Source organism: Marmota marmota, unplaced genomic scaffold, assembly GCF_001458135.2.
Source record: "Marmota marmota marmota unplaced genomic scaffold, marMar, whole genome shotgun sequence".
NCBI classification, from domain to species: Eukaryota; Metazoa; Chordata; class Mammalia; order Rodentia; family Sciuridae; genus Marmota; species Marmota marmota.
The window spans coordinates 28015454-28040986 of NW_025999968.1; the positions used below are offsets into that span (position 1 = coordinate 28015454).

The 25533-nt window shown below is 32.1% G+C and overlaps 1 protein-coding gene across 4 annotated transcripts in view; it reads right to left on the reverse strand.

Moving 5' to 3' along the window:
- Nucleotides 1-25533, reverse strand: part of Cadm2 (cell adhesion molecule 2) — a 1008835-nt gene that overhangs the window by 174770 nt on the left and 808532 nt on the right. The window lies entirely within an intron of this gene.

Consider the following 25533-nt stretch of genomic DNA (forward strand, 5'->3'; position numbering starts at 1 on the left):
GAAATCATTTCAAATTTAAGATTTACATGCATAAAGATTTACATGCATAAATAGTCACCATGCCATTATTTGTAATAAAGTAAAAGTACAAATAAATTCAATACCCAATATCTAGAAATAATTTTTTATTAAACATTAGAAAGTCTTCATACTATGGGCATGAAAATTTTTACAACTGAGAAATAATATAATCTTAATTGAAAATAGAAGTATATAAAATTAAATTTTCATTATCTTATCAATCTGATAATAACATAGAAAATGAATTTCATATTGGAATTTTGGATATCCTCCCACTAGTTCTTTGAATTTTCTTAAACTTTTCTGTATTTTAAAAGTAGTTATGAAATAACTATTTTATTTTATTTTAAAATAGATATGACTTAATTAGTCATATCTATTTTAAGATGCTAAAACATTAGAAATTTATAGAATATATACATGAATTTAAATGGTTGTCAGCTTACTATATAATTATTGAGTATAAGTGTTTGCTAGATTTAGAATTGTTACACTTATCTAGACTCTTTTTTTGCAATATACATGCCATAAAATGTCATTGGAAAGTTAGAAAATTAGAGACTGTACAAGTAGACAAAGTTGCAGGAAATATAAAGAAGACAAAAATGTTTTGATTATCACACTCACCATATTAAAATAGTTTTACTCTTGACACTGTACCGTTTTTATCATAATTCAAGCTGCATATCAATTTTATGAACAAATATCCTTCATGTTTTGAAGAATTATCATCCATAAATATAGTCTAAAGTTTTTGAAAGTATCTTTTTGAATAGAACTAAATATGTCAGGAGTTTATAGGCCAAAAAAAAAAAAAAAAACACTGTGTTTGATTACATGTTATGTAGATAAATATCATTTCCATATTTTAAAAAAAGAAAATCTATCATCATATTTGTCCCTTCATATTTTTAAGAAGTATTACTATAAAACAAAACACCTTTGTACCCTGGAGGGTTTGGCAGCAGCATAAATCCTCTCACCTGAAGTAGAGGGCATTATATTAAGGGAAAATATTTCTATAAAAATAATATGTAATTGATATGTGGTTTGTGTATTTATGAGGATTAAGAAGAAAACAATCATTAAGACACATAGCAGCATACGCCAAATGTGACAGACTTGAGTGATGACATAATACTCTCTTGTCTATGATGGTGACACAAAATGGCAAAGGACACAAAACTGTCAGTCTTGTTGTTTATCTTCTATCTGAGACTAATAAAAGGAGGAAGGTGATTGACAGCACACAGACATAGACACTGTCTCAGATATACAGTTACTACCTTTTTCACATACACAAAACTACTGGGCTGATGGTTTTAAATACACTTTACTTCTCTAGCTTTTAAGATGCTATCTTAACCTAATAAATAGTACTAGTAAGGGAATTTATAGTTAGATTACATGAAAAGTTCTGTATTACCCTTCTCAAAAATGACTGCTTCTTGGTGTACTATGTTATGATATAAATGTGTTTGTATATGTTATATTTTTGTTATGCATGTGTTTGTCTATGTATGTATATGTATAGTTATGACGTCAGGTAAAGGCGAATAAGAAAGTCCTAGTAAAATGAAACAAAGAAAAATAAAGACAAATTGAGAAACATTTAAAAAGAATACCTAAAATGTGAATTTTGCTTCCTAATATATATTTCTTCCAAATACATAAATTATTGACTTAAGCATTCATTCAAAACACTGAATATGTATAGAGGAAGTTCCAAAGAAGCAGTAAGTGCCTGTACTGATTTTTAAGAGCTTGCAATTTATTTGGAGGAGATTAAACGTACAGATATAAAATACGTAGGTGATAATTGCAAAGGAACATGAAAACAACTGAATAATAATGTGGTACAAAATTCATAAATCAGAGCCAGAGTTAAAAAGTGATTAAATAAGAATCTAATGAGTCAAACCTACCATTTTGATCCCTTTGAATGTGGATCTAGGCCATTGACTGGCTAAAGAAGGATTTTAAATATCAGAGAATTATCTCTAGCAAAAGAAGGGACAAACTCAGTAACAGGGTGGGTAGGCCCAGAAAAAAAAAAAAAAAACGTAAATTTCTACATATATAAAAGTATCCCCATCTCTTCCCAACCACATTTATTTTGCCCTTCATAGAAAAAATACAAGTAGTTTCTGATTTTTCTGCAAAACTTGTTCACTTCTGGGCCTCTGTTCTCTTGGCTTCCTCTGTCTGCAGTGTCCTGCCTATAAACTTCCTGCTCCAGACCAGGCATATATATTTTGAAAGGCTACCTCTCTCTTTCACAGTCCTTGGCGTGTAAATGATGCTTCCCACCTTCATTAATATATTAAGGTATTGGGCTGGGTTGTGGGTCAGTGGTAGTGTGCTTGCCTGGCACTTGTGAGCCACTGGGTTCCACCCTCAGAACCACATATAAATAAATAAAATAAAGGTATAAAAAAAGATATTAAGATATTATATTTTTCTAAATTCACTGAATGTAGTTTTTATTTAGGATTTGACAATCCCTGTGATGTATTACTGTTGCCTGTGATACTGTTGTGTCTGTATACTTTCAATTCCAGAGTGTAGTACTATGTAAGTAAATGTATCCACCCTACAGCTTTACTAAAACTCATGAAAAAAGACATGGACATAATTTTTAGATAATGCTATTTCCATATTATCATTTGGCAGAAATAAAAATTCCACATTCAACTGAAAATTTGTATATGTGTGTGTGTGTGTATGTGTGTGTGTGTATATATATATATATATATATATATATATATATATATATATATACTGAAAAATGCCAATATAGTTCACTAGGAATTTATTTGTTTTTATCCCATTTTACGTTTTTCCAATAAATGCAACCCCCTCAAGAAAAACTGATTCAGATGTAAGAGATTCCAGGTATGTAGGTATAGTGGTTAGAATATTAAATCAATACATTTGTTGTGAGCACATAACAAGAATTAAAATATAAAGAAGAAAACAACATACATACAAACTGATCCTCCAAATAAGATTGGAACTCAATAATAAACGGAAAGTTGAGAAGCACAATATGCAGGCCTGCTTACCTTGGCATCTTAAGATTACTCCTAAAGAGTGAAAAGGATTTAAGTGACACTACACAACAACCAAAAAAAAAGGACCATGGATAGAAAGTTCTTTAAGCCAGGGCCTGGAGTAAACCTCCTCTACTCCTTAGAAGGCTAAAAATGCAAATTCATTTATTCACTTCCCCCCAATCTGTGGCTTCAAGCAGCTTGAAGGTCTCTGGTGATGAGCTTTATAATCAAAAACTGACTAAAGGCCTCCTCTAACTGGATCAACAGTGATAAAGTTCTGTGATTAAAAAAAAAAAAATGAGGTGGAGGTCTACACTGGGAGACTTGGGAGGGAAGTGATAAGAGATAACACTCAATCTCAAGAAAAACCAGAGTGATAACAGAGATGTAAAATTGGGAGGTTGAATAAAAAGAGAGAGGAAGGCAATGAAAGAATATAAAAAATAAATGGCACTTTCAAAGAGTATTTTTAAAAAATTGCATTAAAGTAATGTTGTGAATCAGCTGAACAAAGGTATAAAGTAGGTAATGTTAAAGATGCATCCAGTTATAAATGAAGGATAATTTCCATTAAAATGAAGAAATTACAAAACAAAAGAAATGAAAAAGACAGGTCAACATGATAATAACTAATTTTAAACAGCCTTGGAAAATACAGTCACTGAAATTGAAAAAATGGAATTAACAAATATGTAGCTGTTATTGGAAAATTATGTGACAAGTAGCTCATAAAGATAGACAGGCTCATAAAGACAGACAGACAGACACACACACACACACACACACACACACATTGAGATCTTCTAGTATATAGCTAAAGGTATATTCTGAGGAAATCCAAAAGGGAAAATTATTTGTCTATGTCTCCTGAATATAAATGCAAAGAATACTAAACAAAATACCACATGTATTTTTAGAAAACTGAATTCATTGGTCTATGTAAAAGATATTACAAACTTATTGATTTGAGTTTATTCCAGCAATGCAAGGTTTTTATGGAAAAATCAATCAATGTGTTTTGCCATACCAACAAAATAAAGGAGGATAAGGTCATAATTATTTCAGAAGATGCATGTAAGTATTTTTATAAAATTAACAATATTAATGATAAGAAGGCATCCAGTGATTTTAATTTCCATGCAGATGATCATACTGATCATGCTCCTAGTTCCCTGACTTTCTTCTTCACTCTCCTTCAAACCCTCTCTGTGCTTCTGCTGTTCACTTTATCATAACCTGTACATATAGCCCTTCCACTCTACACATCAAACTCTCTGACCACAAGCCCTCATCTTTCCAGGTCAATCTCTGAGACTCCTTAAATCCAACCAGAATCACACATTCTTTAATGCTGCCACACTCTGTTGTCACCCATGTCCTTTAGAACTTTTCTTCCAATGTTATTCAGCTTGGGTTTCATGGTAAGTTTATAAAATTCATTTAGGTAGCCAAAATGAGTGCTGTTTGGATCTTCTGTGTCACATTTGGGACAAAGATCACTCTCTTACATTCATTCTTAACGAAATGACCTCTTGCTACTTTACTATCTTGACTTCAAGTTCATGCTTGAGTTAAGTAAGATTCACTCTCCTCATCTAGTCATGCCTATAAACTGCATATAAAATGATTTCTTCTTCACATGGATTCGATACAGTCAGTCAATATAGCATCAACTCCCATATTTATATCACCAGTGTGGACTTCTTCCATGAATCTATGACCCATCTATCCAAATGACTTGAAATCTTTTCTGAACACCTAATACGCAGATCAAAATTAACACATCCAAAGTAGAGTTCTTCACAACATTTTATTTCCAAACTTGCTCTTTATGTTTTCAAAATCTCAATGGGTAACATCTTCAGTCATCTAGTTTCTTTGGTTAAAAATAAACAAAACTCTTCTGAGTTATTCTTTTGCTTCTCTTTTCCACTAGGTATGAGGTCAACAAATGTTGGCAGTTATATATTCAAAGTGTAATTCAACACCCAGCATTCCCTCCACTGCTTTCATCAAGATTAGCCATCTTGATATTTCACCTGGGGTACTAACCATCTCTCTCTGTGTTCATTATGTAGCTCATCCTATACTCAAAATAATCTGTAAATGGTAGTCTTATGTCCAATGATATATACAATTATATACAATTAAAATTTAGTATCATTCATATGTGGCAATTTACAGATTAACTGAAAATATTTACTTAATCAAAAAAGTATTAATTACTGTGCTTATTCTAGAAAACATTAATATCAATTTATGTTCTTTTATTTTTGGAAACTCATTTGTTATCATTGTCTACAATGTAGGTTCTGTTGGCATAAGCTTGCAAATATTCTATAAATGTAGCTTAATTAATTCTGACTCAAAAACTTTCTTTGAGATTTCAACTTCAAAGTTCTTGAAAGAATATAACATAAAAGAAGCCAAATTCTTTAGAATTATCTAGTCAGATATATTTTTTACTGCTTTTGTTAAATTATTATAAAATTGTATTTTCTTGATGAGCACTCAAAAATAGCAGTGAAATAATTTTTAAAAAGAATAAGTAATGTCTTAATTATGAGAAGCACAATGGTTAATCATTTATTTCTAAATAAAAAAGTTAAAGAAAATTGATTGAAATATCCTGAGACATCATTAGCTAAAGAAAGTTTTGAGAATAAAATACACAAGATTATGATCAGTTATTTTTCTCACCAAAGTAAAATTGCTCTGACAAGCAATGAATAACTTATATAATTATTTTTGTTCATGGCATTTATTAATGAGAATTATTGCAGTTTTACAGCATGAAAAACATTGAATTGACAGATAAAAGAAATGTCAAAATGGGGTGAGGATACAGGTGAAATGTATGTTTTTGATAATACACCAGGAGATATTACATCTTAAATTTTCTTTAAAGTTATTTTTTAATTTATTTATGATATCATCATCTTTGAATTATTCTCATTTATTAGGAGAAATATAAATTATATTAAATGTTAACCATTTGATCAACCCCAATATATTTTAAGTTCCATGAGGCTGGGGACTATATGTATCTTACTAATTACCACATCTCCATACATGACAGATAAATATTTGTTAAGTTGAATTTTTTTTTTTTACTATTGCCATCAACAAATATCCAAGTAAAACACCAAATTTAATTGTTTGAAAATATATAGTCATTTCCTCAACAATTTATATTTGTAATCTGTACCTAAATCCTTACCTGCCAAAATGTATATAACTTTATATATATGATATAGATCTGTATTTTAATGCTTAATAGACATTTCCAATTTATCATGCTCAAAACAGATTTCCTGATATTTCTTACTAAACCTTTCCTCCAGAATATTCTTTATCTCATTTTATGTCAAATTCATCTTTGCTCAGGCCATAAACCATAAAATTCTACTTAAATCCTCTCTCTCCCTCACATTCCATATACAACAGTCAATAAGTAGCTTTGTTTCTAATTATGTATCAGAAACTTAACTACTTCTTACAATCTTTTACCATAAGACCCTACTTCAAGACAAAAACATTTCTTAATTGGATTAGATTCTTACCAAATCTCCAGGTTATCCTTTGTACTGTATTCTCAAAACTCTCCAGTCAGAGTAATCCTGCCCAAAGCAGGTCATGTCATTTGTGCTCTGAGATGCTCCAATGACCTTCTGTATCACCATTAAACCAAAATTCCTACAGTGGTTGAGCAGGTTTCACATACTCTGCCTACTATTACTTTTGTGACTTCATATCACAATTTCACTCTTTGTTCCAGCCAGACTAACACTGATGTTGTTCGTGAAACACAACAAGCATGTTCCCATCTCATAGTTTGTATAGCTATTTTTCTCCTATTTTGTGAGACTTTCTACTCTGATATTCACAAAACATCTTTTCTAACATCTTTTAGGACTGTTTGAAATGTGTTTCCCTGAAATTCATATGTAGAAACTCCAACCTCAAAGGTAGAGCCTTTGAGAGGTTATTAGGCCATCAAACTGAGACAACTGTGATGTAATTAGTGCCCATACAAAACAAGCATAAGGGAGTTCTATCATTCACATCTACCATGTGGAAACCTAATGAAAAAGTGTCATCTCTGTTAGGTGCAGGACAGGCTGAGAAAGTTGTCTGCAGGGCATGCCAAACAAAGTTAGCTGCAGGATGACCTGGCCTCTCAAACCCTCTGTCTGGTTCTTTATCAACTATTTGCTTCAAGCCCAAATGCCCAAGCTCCCGCTCAAGGCTGAACACTAAACCCCCTGCTCAAGGCCAAACACGTAACCCCCCTTGTGCCAACAAGGCAGCTTGCAGACCCAGAGACCTCATTAGATTTGGGCTATAAAAACTCCCTCCTGCCGGGCCCCTCTCTCTCTCTCTCTTCTCTTCTCTTCTCTTCTCTTCTCTTCTCTTCTCTTTCTCTCTTTTCACCTCTGTTGCACTGCTGTAATAAAGATCTCTTGGTTGCTCTGAGTGTTGTGGTCACTTCCTTTCAATCTCTGAATCCAAAAGTCAATCCTCACCAGACACCAAATATGCCTGCACTTTGTTCTTGGTGTTTCTACCCTCCACAATTGAGAAATTTTTCTTCTTCATAAGCCACCCAACTTATGGTGTTTTGTTATCAAAACCCAAATAGGACTAAGATCCTATTTAAAATTAAAATTTTCCCCAACACCACCTTATTCCCTTTTCCTGATTTATTTTTCTTCATAGAACAAATCCCCATAACCATAATATAAATAATCCTTATTTACCTTATTTTTGGATCCCTTCCCTAGTCTTTAACCTCCATGTACCCCAAGATATTTTTACTCCCTTCTTTACTTTCTATATCCAAAATAGTGAAGGGCAAATAATACATGTTCAATAATTATTTCTGAATGACTGAATGAATTTGTCACTAAGTATGTAATAGTATCAGAGCATTTGTATGCAAACACTTAAAATTATAGCATTCACCCAAGTTTCTGCACTTCAAAGTAAATATAAATATCTAGAAGTCAATAAGTTCACAATGTCACAACCCAAAGAAGCTCAATAATATGTAATAATATATAATATATCTATTCAAGTATTAATTAAAAAGAAATAGGATATGCTTTCAAAATTTAATACATGATTAAATGGAAATGAAATTGAATGGAAAATTCATTTTAATGAAACAATTAATATTGTGAATATAACAATTTTTCCTTAATTGTTTTGTAAGTTTAACACAATTCCAACCAAAAGTATCACTGATTATTTCCCCAAAATTCACACAAATATAAATAATATTAAAATTGATGTAAGTGCTACTACAAAGAAAAAGTTTGGAGTGCCATCAGGTTATTTAAGAAAAGAAATTTCACTAGAATGCCAGCCAGGAAAATCCCTCATGTGAAAGTAATAATTGCTATTTAGAGAGGGAAGATTAACAGCCAACAAGGTGTAAGTGTTTGGGAGTGAAGAATGGATGACCAGTGCAGAATTTACAGAATGTTTAATGACATAGGGAAATATTTACAACCCAAATGTGTCCTCAATCATGCGCACATGTAGAAACAGACACATTGAAATGACAACAGGAGCTGTGTCTGAGCGTTGGGATTATGAGTAATGCTTACTTCCTTTTTCATTATTGCTATAACTCTCATATATATTACCATGACCTTGTTCTTTTATTTTTGCATTAAAAATGTCACTAAATTGAACGATTGTTGGCTGAGTCCTTCAAATACATTCTACTTGTTCAGAATTTTAAAAATATAAACTGTTGTTCACCCTTAGTCAAGCCCATTTATTTGGTGTATCAGGAGTATTCATTTGTGTATTAACCTATAAAATAGGCAGTTTAGTTATTTTTTTCCCTATTTATCCAAGCAGTAATAAGGCAATCCACATCAAGCTTTGGCATATGATTAATGTGTCAGAACAAAGGTGCTTTAGTGGCCTTTGGCATTCTATTGCTAAAGGTGAACTCAGCAAAGTCCAGCAAGACACATTCACCAATCCTATAAAAATATAATATAAACCGTTGACCCACCAGTTCATGTAACAGCTAGCAAAGTGTAATTGTATTCAGCTCACGTAGGTCAGGTAATAACAGGGCAGTTTATTATCATTGCAGGTGCAGAAACCTGCCAACATTTCAGCCATCTGGGCTTCCTCAGGGCAGTATACAAGTAAAATATGTGAATGAAATATGTGAGTTGAATTTGGTTTTATTCATTTTTTTCTGTTAAGGACTCAAATGTAACTGCTTTATAAATTTTGGAAAAATAATTCTGCAATGTTAGTTTACTTCAGAAAGTCATGAACTTTGACTAATTTAAGCCCATTGTGTTCTCATTGGAACATTTGTGTCTCAATGATAATGGATGTTCAGATGGCATTTTATAATAAGAATTGTGTAGTAAATGCAGTATAATTGAATTTTAAAAGTTAGAATACCTCAGGGGTTAATAAACAATCCATCTTTTAACATGGCATCCAGGCAATATCAAGACAGAGGTTATTTTCATTAGCAGTTAAGCATATGCTATCACAACTTATCAGGACTTTCCACTTTTGGAAAAAGACACCAGATCCCCCTCATTACTGAAGACAGAGCTCTTTCCTAAGGTTCCACAATGCAATTTTATGACTGAAACAGAAATCAATGAGTTGTCAGTGAGTTGTCAGAATATTCTCCATTGCTAACACAAAACTAAGTAACATAATTAGGACTGAAATTTAATATAGGGTCAATGATCAGTTTATTACTCTTTTCAGTTTGTAACTTACACCCACAAGCACTCAAGATGAGGGAACTAAAACTAGATTTCTTTGTTTGTTCATTTGGGCTGCAAACACAATTTTCAGTAAACAAAGATGTTTGTTCTCCTACTTTTTTCTTTTAATTTGCATTATTGATGGTGGTAAAAATAAAATTTAATTAAGTTTAATATGTTTTCATAATGAAGCAAATAATTATGCCAGGAGATTCTCATAAAAAAAATTGTCAAATGTTCTGAAGATCTAAGTTTGTAGGAACGCTGTTATAAGAACTGACTATATCTTCTAGGTCCCAGCTTTCTCTTTCTGTCCCTTCAAGTGAACCAGGCACCTACTCCAGCAAGCCTGGGATTTGTAGAACAACAAATAAGAAGGCAGGAGAATGATATTTATAGTAGGCACTGAAGCCTATGTTGCAATATTCTCCAATATTCCCTGTTAAATTCTAGATGCTCTCAGCATTTTCTCCATTCTTGGCTAATGCATTGAATCCCACATGTCTGGCTCCTATTTTGTTTATTTTGCCTGTCTTTGACCTCCATCTCTGAATGAACTGAATATTCTAATGGGCCACAAATCTACATGCTAAAATCCTAATCTCTGATGGTATGGTATTAGAAGGTGGAGATTTGAGGAGGTGATGTGGTCATGAAGAGGAATCCTTCATATATGGGATTAGTGCCCCTATAAAAGAGATCCTAGAAAGCTCTCTCACCCTCTTTCTGTCACATGTGGATACATTAAGAGTATAGCAGTTCATAGCCAGAAAGAAAGTAACTACTACAACCTGATTATGTTGCACTGTGCTCTCCTTTGACCTTCAGAACTGCAAGAAATAAACTTCTGTTCTGTACATGCCACCTAGTCTATAGTACATTGAACTAAAACAATATTCATCAGAAAACTTCTTGCACAGTTTACCTCAGGATACTACCTTGCCCATCCTACCATAACACAGGATGAGGGAAAACATTTTTTACTTAATTATCCAAGCATTGACTCTTCATTTACCTAAATGTGATTTACAGATGAGTTTGGGGGGGGGGGGTTATATAATAATATAGACTATTAAAGTGATATTATTCTTCATTTCATATTCTAGAGATACAAGAGTTATTTGGGCATTATTCAATATCAAAATCTAAATAATTTTAAGTTTTACACTTGCCATTTCCAAACAATTCATTTTAAATATAAGATGTTGGTTTCTATTATCTTTACTATGTTTTTGATAATAATTTTATGATACAGCACACATGGAGGAAAAAAGATTGAACATGCTATGATGGTCCTGAAGAAACAATGGGTAGCAAATAGTTTGGAGTAATCAATTAGGGTGGAGAAGTGCTCAATTAATGTACATCATTAAATAAGTTGTGCTTAGTCTGGTTTAATGAAATTAGCCAAAATGCAAAAAAATCTTCTTTATGAGAATATATAGTACCTAACTAAATGGGCTATTTTCCATTATAAGAATTACAGAATATGTGGTCGAGCACCTGAATATTAACCTAAAAACAAATTCACAGAGATTTCTGGAAGAAATTAACCTAAAATATTGATTCAGTAATATCCTTCCAAGTTACATAGAAGACAGACACTATTTTTATAACATCTACCTAACAAGAACTACACAAGCTCTGTTTTCTTACTTCCAATAGCCTCTAAACTCTAAAGAGAATTTCTATTAGCATAAGAAAAATATCTTAATTCCATGAATTGTAAAAGATTAGTAAGAAAATTAAAGACTAAAGTTTGAACTAAAGCAATATGTGGCATTGCTCTCTCTCTAAATCAACCCATAAGTAGTAAATAGTTGTTTTAAGACTACATTGACTGCTAAAAAGAATAAAAATACTTGAAGATTTAGTTTAAAAAAAAAAAGAATACTTTGGAAAACTTGCTCTTGAATAAATCCCTCAATTCTCAGAAAGGGATGAAAGGATGTTGGAAATCTATATATCACTGAATCAGAACCCTCTGGAACTTAATATGAAAATTTAAATTTACAAGGTAAGAGCAACCTAATCAGTACATAAGGATATATTAATATTTTACTTTTTAGACTCTCCTGAAGGGCAGTATATACATCCTTTGGAGGTAGTTTGTAGAGCAGCTGGAGATGGGGAAATTGACTAAAACAAGCTTAATAAGCAACAGGTAGTGATATTACTGCATTCTCATGAGAGCCATTGTAGGCTTTCTTTTTTGTTGTTGTTGTTTTTCAGCTCAATAGCAAGGTGACTAGGGTAGAAAGGTAACCAATGGGACAAAAGTATGTACTTCTAGATAATGAAGGAGAAATTATGAGAACGGGGGAAAAATAGACCAGAGATCAGGAGAAAACCTCTCTGGATAACATGGAAGGCAGGGAGAGGGTACTGATGAAATGTTTCTTCTGGTTGTAAGATGCATATTTTGAAAGTTGTCCAGCAGATACTATATAGTGTATCTGCAAAACCAAGTTATGCTGCAGTTACTCTACAGTGTACTCAAAATTAGAATGTTCTAGGCTATAGTGAACAGTTACAAAGGTCCTTATCCGTACTCTCAGAAGGGGAAAAGTAACCCACAAAGAGTACAGGTGGGACATATGCATATCTGAGTTAGATACGTGATATATCCACACTTTACTTATATATTTATTTACTTATGTATTCAATTATTTATTGAAGAACTGGAGATTAAACCCAAGGTTTTTCACATGCTAGTAAAGCTCTCTAACTTGCAGCCACAGTCCTTTTTCATTTTGTTTTGAGACAGGGTCTTACTATGTTGCCTAGTCAGGCCTCAAACTTACCATCTTCTTTTTCCTCAGTCTTCTGAGTATCTGAGATTACAGTCATGTAACAATATGACAAGCATATCCACATTTTTTTTTATTTTTTATTTTTTATTTTTTAGTTGTAGATGGACACAATACCTTAATAAGTAATAATACCTTAATAAGTAAATAAAATATTTACTTATTTTATGTGGTGCTGAGACTTGAACCCAGTGCTTCACACAGACTAGGCAAGCACTTTGCCACTGAACTACAGCCTCAATTTTTATAAGCACTTTCAGATGGTTTATAGAATATGGTGTCCTGAAGAAAATTCCAGCCTATTATCTTTTTACATACTGGCAAAGATACATAGGTAAATATTGTCAGCAGAGAATTTTTAAAAATGAATTCATAGCTTAGCATCATATTTTCTTATATCCTGAAATCTAGATAGTCTGCAGTCAGCTGACCATGTATGCATCTGTCTCCTTCTCTAAGTTGTAAGGTTTTTAGTGGGCCTCAGTTCAGCACTGCATAACCAGAGAACTTGATTTCTTTCATTTTTATGCAATTCAACATCAACTAAGTAGAATGGAGGAGGGTGGCTTGTGAAGTCAGCCCTTGAGCAACGACCTAGAAAAATCTATTTCACTCTTTCTAAAACTGAAATTTTAAGCATTGTATGATTTTGCTTACCAAGAGCATTATTTATTATTATATTGTTTCCCTTGTTTTCAATTTTCTATAAAAGATATCTAAATAGATATACTACTGTGTATTTTCTAATGACTTCTCTTAAATAATTGTATGAGTATCTTTCAATGTCATGGCATAGCTCCTAACTTTTGTTTCATTGAAGAAATATATATTTTTAAAGAAATACATTTAAAGGTGGCTCACTTTTTCTCTCATTCTCCTTCTCTCTATTTTGGAATATTACATGTTTACAAGTGGGATAAAAAGAAAGTAACCATGAATATCAAAGCCATTTAACAAAGCTATTCTAACAACTTAATAAAGTGCAAGAGTAAGAAAATTATCAAGCTTATGTTTCATAATTTAATAATATTAATGCTTTTATATATATTTTGAATTGCCTATATTTCAGATTTTTTGATTTTTCAAAAATATAAAATGGAAACATTGACAATAAGTGTTCCATTTATTATTTCTTACAATTCTTTCTTCCTATTTTTTTTTTTTTTGGTGTTGTTTCTTTCTCCTGTTCCTCTTGGCCCCCAATGCCTTTTTAATATCTATACAATTGATTATGTGGAAATGTGAATTCCTTCCTGCCCTGGATGGCTAATTGCTCTTTCTTAGCTGCCCAGTCATCTAGAAATTCCACTTATGGTTTTAATTACTTCTAATGTTTTAATGACAATGCCAGAAGAGAAAGACAATTTTTAAGGAAGAATTTTTTTTTTTTTTTAATTAAAAAATCACAAGCCCAGCTGGGGTTTTAAAAGAGTTGTTATCTCTATCGAGGAATTTGTGCTACATTTGTAAGTGCTATATTTTCATAAATTTTTAAATACATTTTCAAAATAAATATGCTGATTTGTGGGATTGAGCAAGAATAATTATTGGCAATAAAACATCCATTAAATTCTTCAGAACAAAATTTGAATGAATGCTGTGTACCTGGTGCTGAGTTAGATGATACTGCTATGAGAAGAGAAGTCTCCAGTGGAAAAAAATTATCTGTACACAATTAAGTATAATACAAAATATTTAGTTCCATCTGAATCATGTGCAAAGTATTGTGATAATTAGATTCTTAGTTGAAACAAAATGTCACTAGATACAATTTTAGATACAGAAGTTACTGTAAAGTGCTTCCTTGTCTTTATGTCTGAACATTGTCAATTTCTATATTTTCTTTGTCTTTACTTTTCCGTACCTGTATCCATGTATTGATGTATTTTTTTCTCTTAATTCCCAGGAAATATGAAAAAAAATAAAGTAAATTATCTGATTTTTGCAGACAGATTCTGGGACTTTTCAAGTGAACCAGTGTATCTTCCTTTAATATCCATGAATCAATGAGTATTTATTTAATGTCCATTAGAGTGTTACACATTGTAGAGAATTGGAGAGATTAAAACAAGATCTTTCTCCACAAGCGTCTATTAGTCTTTTGGTAGAGAGAAAAGACAAATATACCCATCTCATTGAAGTCTAATACCATTTACCCATTCACTCATTCATTCATGCATGCAACAAATATTTATCGACTGCCTATTATGTAGTTAGAGCTGTTATGGACACCATATTTTATTTTCAAGAAAACAGTCTGCAGGGTCCAAACAGCATAGAGATAACATATTTAATAAGTAAACCAATACAGTAAGCACTTAGTGCTCTCTGGACAGAGAAAATGAAAATCCAACTCATTACTGGAGGTCAGAAAGAGTACACATGAAAGGAAAGAGCAGTTATTTTGAAAGCTATGTAGTTGTGCAGATGAGCTTGAGACCTCTAGACCCACGTGGCTATGTGAAATTGCTAGGTAGGTATATTACAGGAATCTCAAAAATAAGAAACACCAAAAACAAATCAATTAATTATCCAGACACTTCTTCACCTTGCCATTCCCCCCACACATCCATTCTCCTTCATTCTTCATTATCTCTCCAAAAACACTCTTACCTACCTAAATTGTTCAAGCTAGAAATTCTTACTATCTTTTTTTTTCTTCATTCCAATAGTTTAAAAAATTTATGGATTCTACTTCAAAAATATTTTTTGATTCTCTATAGTTATGTATATTCACTTTGATAATGCTTTGCTCCAAATATAGCTTACTACTATCTGGTTTCAATTAAAGTCATTCTGGGGAGACACAAACATTTACACCATGGCAGCCAGTATGATAAAATTTTAATAGCAGATAGTGATTTTAAATACTTATTAAGTATTCTTACTGTGCTTACTGTGAATATTAAAATTATAAAAAAACTGCAAAGTAACTAGATTAATAGAGTAGATATACATGTTTCATTATTTTAAAAGGAAAAAAAAAAGACTTGGTACTAAAAGCCATTCTGGTTCCTAAGAGGAGACATGTATTTTTTACAGATCTGGGAATGTGGTAAGTGGCTGAACTTTCACCCTTGTTTGTAAAATGATTTTACAAGAAAAGACAAATAGTAGAACAACTGTGAGCAATTTAGGAAAGATCATTCCAACAGAGAAGTCACAGCTGGAAAGATTCTTCACCTTCCTACGCTTATTTCAATTAATCATGGGAAACAATTGCAAAATGTCAAAACTGTCCTCTAAATTCTAAATTTAAAAAGAAAACAGACAGCTCATTCAATTATGAATTTTCTAGCACAAAATAGTCCAAACTATAATTTTATTTTAATAAGACAATCAAAATGTTTCAGTGTACTGTATAAAACATCGAGCATAAAATAACTAAAAATACAGGAGCCAATCCCCCCAAACCAAAGGTCGAATGTTTCCTCTTATATGTGGATGCTAACTCATAATTAGGTGGAGGTGGCTAGGAAAAAATAGAAGTACTTTGAATTAGGCAGAGGGGAGTGAAGCAGGGCTGACTGGGTCTAGCCCCAGCAGGGATCCAGAGGCTTTCCTGAAAGAAGAAGAGACTGGACAACAGGTTGCAAGTTACAAGCAGCCTCCAGAAAGAAGGGTCTGTTGCTCCTAGAGCGGACTTTATTTTTATACCTTTTTGCAGGTGTTTTTTCAGGTAGTTAACGGATAGCCTCAAAGCCCGAAACTTCTTTGATTTACATAATTTTCATGAGTTACAATCTTTTCTGCCAAACATTGATTACCTAAGATATTGAGGACATTGTTTAAAATATTTCCTGTAACCTTTGCCAATCATGATTAAGCTTTTACGTTTTTACCTCAGTCACTAGATGCTAGATTACCCAACTGGACTACATGTCTCCTGACCTATTATTAACTTTTAACTTTAAAGCATACCTATAATTATTTCATTACCCTTTAACTTTAAAGCATACCTATGATTATTGGTAAGCTTTCTTACTTCTAAATTAAAATCCCAATAAAACACACTAAAAATAGTGAAAGTTTCTTACTTAAAAGCCCACTACTCTGAAGTGCCTCTAAAATATATCAACGTTACTTTTACATTATATTATTTTATTTTTAATTTCCAAGGTAATTTTCTTTTTTAATATGACATATTTAACTGCTTTCTTAAAGAATTTCTTTGATCCTTGGTCAAAGTACACCAAGTCTTATGTCTTTGTATTCTTCAAAGGGCAGGCTCTGCACCTCAACCCATTTGCCATTAATATTAACTATGTGTTTCCCATTTTCATCATAAATTCCTGTATAAGGCAAAGGAGAGTCTGTTGGTAGGGGCAATGTATTTTTATTAGCCTCTTGTCCTCGAGGGGGATACCATAATCTTCCTTTAATTAAGTAAGCCACATACTATGGTCCTTGTACTGTTGGCACAGCAGTTGCTTTTCTGTAGGGAGGCTGTTGCACAGGTTGTGGCTTTAGAATGGGGGTGGGGTGGCTTAGTGTAAATTGTTAACCATGGGATAAACATTTCTTGTTGCTTAGGCTTAAGGAATAACACTATTGTTTGTATCCTGAGAGATATTGAAACACACCTTGGGGCATGTCTTAATTGTATCCTTAGTCTCATTCTGGGAATTTTCCGGCAATCTCAGGCAATACGTACTTTTATTATTGATTGACATATGCCCTATTATCCATATCATGAGTATCATAAACAAAAACATTTAACATTCCCCATAGTTTCGGTTTCCAGATGGTGTGGCCCTGCTGCAGAATCTCCCACACTGTGACCCTGTCAAACAGCAGGTGCAGGAACACCTTCACCAGGGGGAGATATAGGATACAGGATAGTACATTATTACCCTATGTTCATATATGATTATATGACTTTTATGATTCTACATCATGTACAACCAGAAGAATGAGAAGTTATACTCCATTTATGTATGATGTATCAAAATTTATTCTATTGTCATGTATAACTAATTAGAACAAGTTAAAAATACAGGAAAGGAAGAACTTTGAGAATCACCTTACAAATTTCATATATCTAAATGGTAGAGTCATCCCTCAATATCTGTAGAGGATATTTCCCAAGACCTTCAGTGGATGTCTAAAATTATGTAGAGTACTAGATTTTATGTCTATGTTATGTTATGTTATTAATAGTATGTTTTTTTCTATTTATTCTTACCATAGATCCTAACAATTTCATCATATGATTTTTTTCTTCCATTATTAACTTTAGAACTTGTACTATTTCACTTATTTTTTTTGTAGGTGCATTCAACAAGAATTTTTATTTCATTTATCCACAAAACAATATTACAATACTTTATAAAAATATTAAGTTTTAGGCTACTATTCATTAAAAAAAGTGTTTGTGCTAGAAGGCTGTTTTTGCCAACTCTTTTTTTTTTTTTTTTTGGTAAGGGTTATATTAAGACATTGAAGATGAAAGCTGTTGGAAAAAAAAATTCAAATGTACAAAACTGTTTTTCTTGGCAATTTAAAAATACATAACAATTTAAACTGAATACACATTAAGTTAGTGTTTTATCCTTACTATATAAATGTTGTCATTAGGAACTATTTCATTTAGTTAAAATCTAATGAATACCATCAACTTCCTGTCTTATTTTTATGATCAGAATTAGTACATGATTTTTGTTACCCTTTTTAAAATGCTTAGAAAAATTACATCATAGTTCACATAAAGCCCTTTAAAAAACAAGTCACAGATTGTAGATGTTAAGTGTAATAATGAGGGCACTCTTCGAAGGAATGCGCTCTAGACACAGGGATAATACTAAATAGGTTATGTAAACAGAAAACACAACCATAATTTTTAGTACCAGAACTATTGGCAACTTGCATGAAATTCATTTGTCACATTTTAAAATGATTTGAATTTGAACATATAAACCATGGCACAGAATTTTAAATTTAATGATTAAATCAGGTTAAGTTATGATAGTTAAAACTGAAAATATGGGAACCTGATACAGTGTTTTAAAGTGTAACTATAGTACAGTATTTCAAAATATAGATACTAGACTTCTACTTATCAGATTCAGTTTTTCCTTTGTTAGACTCTTTAGCCAGTAATGCTGCTATTGAAATTCATTCTTGGGAATTTTTTTACAAGTTAAAAAAAAAAAATCAGCCTTATTTTGTATTTTCACTTCTGCACTTTAAATGGGCAAAAACTGTCCCCTTTTAATGATTGTTATTGTGCAGAATAAATTTTCCTCCCCAAATCAACTATATTCTAAAAGGAAAAATTGATAATCATTAAGTATATTTAAAAAGTGGAGATTGTACTCTTTCACTTAAAGAGGGTACTTCACAGCTTCTGTTTGGCATACATCAATTACTAGTATCATTTCTCTTGTGCTTTGGGGCAATAGATATACTTGAACAAAAGAAAAGTGATATCCAAACAATCTGATATCTGAGATTGCTGTTAAGTAACTAACAGGTGGGTAGTGTATGCAGTGTGGATACTCTGGACAAAGGAATTATTCATGTTCTTGGAGGGATGAAACAGAATAGCATAGGATTTCATCATGTTACTAAAAATGTCACACAATTTAAAACTTATACTTTCCTTTAGTTTATGAAATTCTGCATTTATTATTTTTGACTATGATTAACAGCAAGCAATTAGAACCATGAAAAGTAAAACCATGGATAAGGAGGGACTATTGTAATCCAAATTGGATCAAATCAGAAATAAGACCTTTCCTCCCCGAATATTTTGAATGGCCTTCCTTTAGCTACAGTATTGTAGAAATTTCATAGCAGCACAATTCACAATAGCAAGACTGTGGAACCAACCTAGATGCCCTTCAATAGACGAATGGATAAAAAAATGTGGCATTTATACACAATGGAGTATTACTCTGCATTAAAAAATGACAAAATCATAGAATTTGCAGGGAAATGGAGGGCATTAGAGCAGATTATGCTAAGTGAAGCTAGCCAATCCCTAAAAAACAAATGCCAAATGTCTTCTTTGATATAAGGAGAGTAACTAAGAACAGAGTAGAGAGGAAGAGCATGTGAAGAAGATTAACATTAAACAGGGATGAGAGGTGGGAGGAAAAGGGAGAGAGTTGGGAAATTGCATGGAAATGGAAGGAGACCCTCAGGGTTATACAAAATTACATACAAGAGGAAGTGAGGGGTGAGGGAAAAAAAGGGGGAGGAGAAATGAATTACATTAGATGGAGTAGAGAGAGAAGAGGGGAGGGGAAGGGAGGGGAGGGGGGATAGTAANAGGGGAGGTGAGGGGGGATAGTAGAGGATAGGAAAGGCAGCAGAACACAACAGACACTAGTATGGCAATATGTAAATCAATGGATGTGTAACTGATGTAATTCTGCAATCTGTATATGGGGTAAAAATGGGAGTTCATAACCCACTTGAATCAAAGTGTGAAATATAATATATCAAGAAATTTATAATGTTTTGAACAACCAACAATAAAAAATTAAAAAAAAAAAAAGAAATTTCAGCAACCAGTAAAAGACTACAAAGGTTCCGATTAACACAAGAAACAGTAACTATATCCAATTCCTGAAATTTTACAGTCAACCCTGGGCAGTACAATTTTAAAGAAATATTTGCTTTCACAAAACACTAAGATAATACATATTTAAAATGAACCTTTTAATATTTGAAGATTCAATGAATACAAACTTTATGCACATTGAACTAATTCAAAAACAACAGATATCCACACACCTGGCACAGGCTAAAGCATCCTTCTAGTAACAAAATAGGATGGCACATCTTATGACAGGAAACTGACACTCACATAGATCCAAACAGAGAGCAATCACAGCCATAGTAGAGTCGGCATCGGTTTCTTTGTGTTCTATAACTTGCTCAACCATAAGTGACAGCCACAATTATAATAATCCCCCTAGCCCTCTTAAGGCAGACAGAGCCTTAGGACTTAGTTTCAGCCACAAGAAGCCTTTTTTTTAAACCCTCATTTGTCTTATGAATATTGTTGTTTTGATATGTTCCAAAACAGAAATATTTAGGAAACAGTAAGTCAATAAACAGTAAAACATACTAATTTGTCATTTCTTTTTTAAAAAAAAAAAAAATTTTAGTTGTAGTTGGACATTATACCTTTATTTATTTATTCTTATGTGGTGCTGAGGATCAAACTCAGTGCCTCGTGCACGTGCTAGGCAAGTGCTCTACCACTGAGCCACAACCCCAGCCCCATAATTCGTCATTTCTTATTGTGGATGTAGTAATCCTTAATGGCTCTTTATGGTATTCCAAATTAAAATTACGCTCAGTTATACTGGTGTGTGTCGTCTCAAACTGAAACATCTGCCTTTTAAACCATCTTCTTGGTGATATTCTGTGTAAAAGAATGTCTGAAAGCAAAGTCTCTGAGAAGTCCTCTGATAATATAGATCCATCATAAGCTCCAGCCTATCTCATCTGAAGATAAGTCTATTAAAGTTAAACCTAAAAATGTTCTCAAAAGGAGAAGTTTGGAATTTCTGGTATTAATACTGTAGTGTATCATACATGATGATTGATAATGAAAATATGGTGCTCATGGTAAGCTAACCAAAGAAATAATATAGGAAGGTGTTTTAGCAGGGACTACATTTAGTAAAGTTTACTATGTATTACATTCATATTATTACATTTGACCATTGCCTAGCTTAAAGTAATTTTTTGCAAAAAGATTATTTTGAAAGTACCAATATGTTCAAATGTAGAATATCGTATGATCGTTATTGTTAAGGCAATACAATTCAAGGAATGTACTTACTCTCAATGACCATGCATAATATTATGAAGATTGCTGTAAACAGTGAACTAGCCAATAGCATTTCCCTATATGTTAATAAGCACCGTCCTGCATTTAGATGACATGACTGTTACAAGATAGCTGACTGTCTTGCTGAAACTCGGATTCCTCCTACCATTCAATGAAATTGTCTTTAGGGAGCAATGACCCAAAGAGAGATTACATTTTTCAGTCTCTTTTCATTTTGGGCTATGTAATTAATTTTCACTTAATGGAATATGAGAATAATAGTCTGCCTGAATTCATATCTTGACTTTGGCAATTATTATCTATGTGAAGTTAGTAAAGTTACTTAAATTCAGTAATCTGAATCTCAGTTTCTTCATCTGTAATATGAGCTAATATAAGATTCTCCTTCTACTTGGGTCATGAGCATTAGATTAATTAGAATAGTGCCTGGCACAAAGCAAGCAATATTGTTATTTATTAAATAAAATCAAAAGAAAACAGTTATTCATACTTTGTTCCAGTTATTTTATTATGAGCATTTTTTTAAAAGTCATGTTCAAGAATAAAATCTGTTAAAACACTAATTAGGAAAAATATTGAAATAAATTTTACTGTATTTTTCATTAAGACTGTGAAGATTAAGAACTCAAGGCAAAGTAAGCATGTATTAATATAGGTGCCTGTAATTTAAAATGATTGCCAAAAACTGTGATACTATTTTTAAAAAGTTATTAATTAATATAATTATGTTAAATCAATTTTTAGGCAATTCAGAAAACACTGAAAAATCAACTTCAGATTTACCTTTTTCATTTATATTATTTATTTTTTTCAATTATTTTCTAATATGAATAAAATATAGCATAAAATTAAGAAAAATATTACCAATGCATTTTAAAAGATACATTTAAAAATACTACAGAATAGGAAATTCATAAAATCTCTGTAGTTATCCCATAATCTTTCTGCCCTGCAGGATTGAGGATAAGTTGATAAATCAAATATTGAGATAAACTTTTTAATAAATAATTGGGTCTGTTCTGTAAACTCCACAATTTTAAGCTGTAATAGAAGAGTTATCTGAGATAATTGTTTCCCTGTTGATCTACTTTTCTTTTATTAGCTTCTCTGGCCTGTTTTGATAATTCATTGTGAAGAGATTAGCAAATATATAATGAGAAAAGTATTTTATGGAAGAAATAAACACCTTTTATGAGTATGAAAAGAAATTTGACTATTCAATGATAAGGAAATATACTGATTGCATGCAGAAAATTAAATAGTAGCAGTTATGTGTTTATCCTGACTTTTATCAAATAACTAATGTTAAATAGCATAAGACATCCTAGTATTAAATAAAAAGAAATGAAAATAGGGAGCTAGAACTGGCTGAGTCAATAGAGGTGGGGGGAATGTTATATATATATATATGAATAGCATATAATCAATAATCCAAACTTTACCTACTCTGAAGCTTTGGCTCTAATTATAAAGATTATTGTTTTTCTCATTTAGGAGATTTTTGATGGATTTTGACTTTCTTTAATATCAGTAATATGATAAAAATTTATTTCCACGTCCCTGTTTGACAAACCTTCCACTATCTTCTGACAGTTTCTATTGTACCAATAGCTATCTAACAGACACTTGTTACTCATTAGAATAGAAATGACAGGAGACATTTTTATAGCTTAAGGAATTATTTCTGCAATAACTTTTCAAAGATTCAGTAATAAAAATCCACTACCCCACAAGTTAATGTTTCCAAAAGAAAGAACTATGAAACTTGTAAAGTTTATATTCTGATAATATTATTTTCTGAAAGCCCACCATGTACCAATGTCTGTGTAGGTAATTTCTTAGGTAATGTAATTTGTTATATTAGCAAATCTTATCTAGATCCCTTCAGTGAAAATATCTGACTTATTGAGATGCACACGGATACCAAATTAATGGAAATATATCAATAAGAGTTCATTTTGGTTTGTTCTATGTTGTTGCATAAATGATTTGGAAGAAAAAAAATCTGTGTTCTAGACATTGTTTTGGTGATGCTATACTTTAACAAACCCATCACGAATATTTCTTATGCCAGAATAGAAATTTACAGCCTGGGAAAAAGTTAATATCAGTATTGCTACCCATTTTTTCCCCTAAAGATAATTTGGCTGTTATATAATACACTGTGACTTGCAAAACATTTTCTGATTCATACCAAATAGCAACAAAATTGAGCAGTCCTATTGCCAAGTAGATCCAGTTCTAAACCTATATTCTTCTGTTTGGAATCTATACTTTGTAGTCATGTTCACTCACTTTAACAATGGCCGAAGGAAAAATATGTGCATAATATTCAATTATATTTGAATTTTTGCTTTATTGCAAATATTTGTATATATTTAAGAGTCTTTTAACAGAGTATTATCTAAGTGGTACATTGTCTCTCAAACTTCCAATACTGTATCTGTTAGATAGCTCAAATTTGATATTCCTAAATTGTCATATAAAAAATTGAAGCAAAAAAATAAATTCTACATGCTCCCAAGTTTTCCTCAATGCAGTGTCAGTCAGTCATTCTAGAGTATAGTGGGTACTTATTATATATTAATTGAACAATTAATAAATGACTGTTGACTTTTTTAAATTAAGCATTTAAAAATAGAAATTTAAAATTCAAGGATAGAAAAATTCCCAGATAATCCATTTTTAAACCATCAATGCAGTAATATCTCTACTAACAAAAACCTTTTAATCTTATGACCCTGTGTACTCTGAAATGTAACACCTATTTTAAATTGACACCAGGTATAGCAACATTTCAGGATTTGAATGCCTTTTCTGTCCTCTGACACTTTTCAATAAGGGTAACCTATGATTTCTTTCTTTCACTTGGGATCTCTTCTTTCCATTGATGTAGAGGCAGAACTTGGTATTATTTGGCCAGTTTCAACCCCACCCCGACAAAGACTTTCAGCATCTTTCATAGAGACTTTGTGAGTCCAGGGCTCTAGTAAAGCTGATTCCAGAGAGCTCACCCAGATTTCCAACCACTATTTTAAAAGTAATACTCTTCCTCAAGATATTTTCTTTACCGTCCCTCATTATCTATAGTATTGAAAATACTATGAAAGATATGTTGTGGTTTAAGACTGATGGTAGCCATAAGGCTGACTCAAATAGCTCACAGAGCCTATACTATGTGGCACTGAGCAGTTGATATAACCTTGATTAAAGATCTCTAACCCTTACCTGAGACTTGCCTGATCTCCATGACAATGGGACCTAAAACCCTGATAGCTTCAGAGGCAAGGCCACTTCAGCACCAGTGCAATTTTCCCAAACCTTGAAATAAAGCTAATTATTAAAAAAAAAAATTAAAATTCCCTTCACAAAAGAAACACCTGGTAACTAATAGGGACTGAATACATGAAGGAGAAAGGAAGAAAAATCTCAGAAACCTTGAGAATTGTCTCCAGATAGAAACCCTCCTGGTGAGTCTGTCATTTGATCCCTGACTATATCTTGCCTTCACCATGACTCTACTCCTGCTTGGCAGGCTTTTTTGCAGAATAAACTGCTTGACAGTGGTTCCTAAGACTCATTTTAAAAGAATGAGATCAAAGGGGGAAAGTTACTCTTGGAGAATGTGGTTATCTACATTCACTCTGGGATCCTAAATACGACAGGTAACACACACACACACACACACACACACACACTCATTACATATAGTATATATATGACTGTGCTATTAATATACAAATATCAACAAGGAGTTAGGCTATCAAAATTAAAGGCATACAATTTAGATTTGTTTTTCAACTATGGTTTTTATAGAAATGTATGAAAAATAAATGTTGATCTTAACCATCTATGAAGAGAATACATAATTCAGAAAGTCTCTCAATTATATAACTATGATTGAACAGAAAATTGCAAAAGTATTTCAATGCAATACTTTTTCCTTTTTTTCCTAATTTTATAGGAATGGAGCAATTCCCTAAAGCGAGGTTAACAAATGTGAGATATATATATATATATATATTTCCTTTTAGTCCCCCAAAGGACATCAAAACAGAGAATTTTGAATTCTGGTTTTT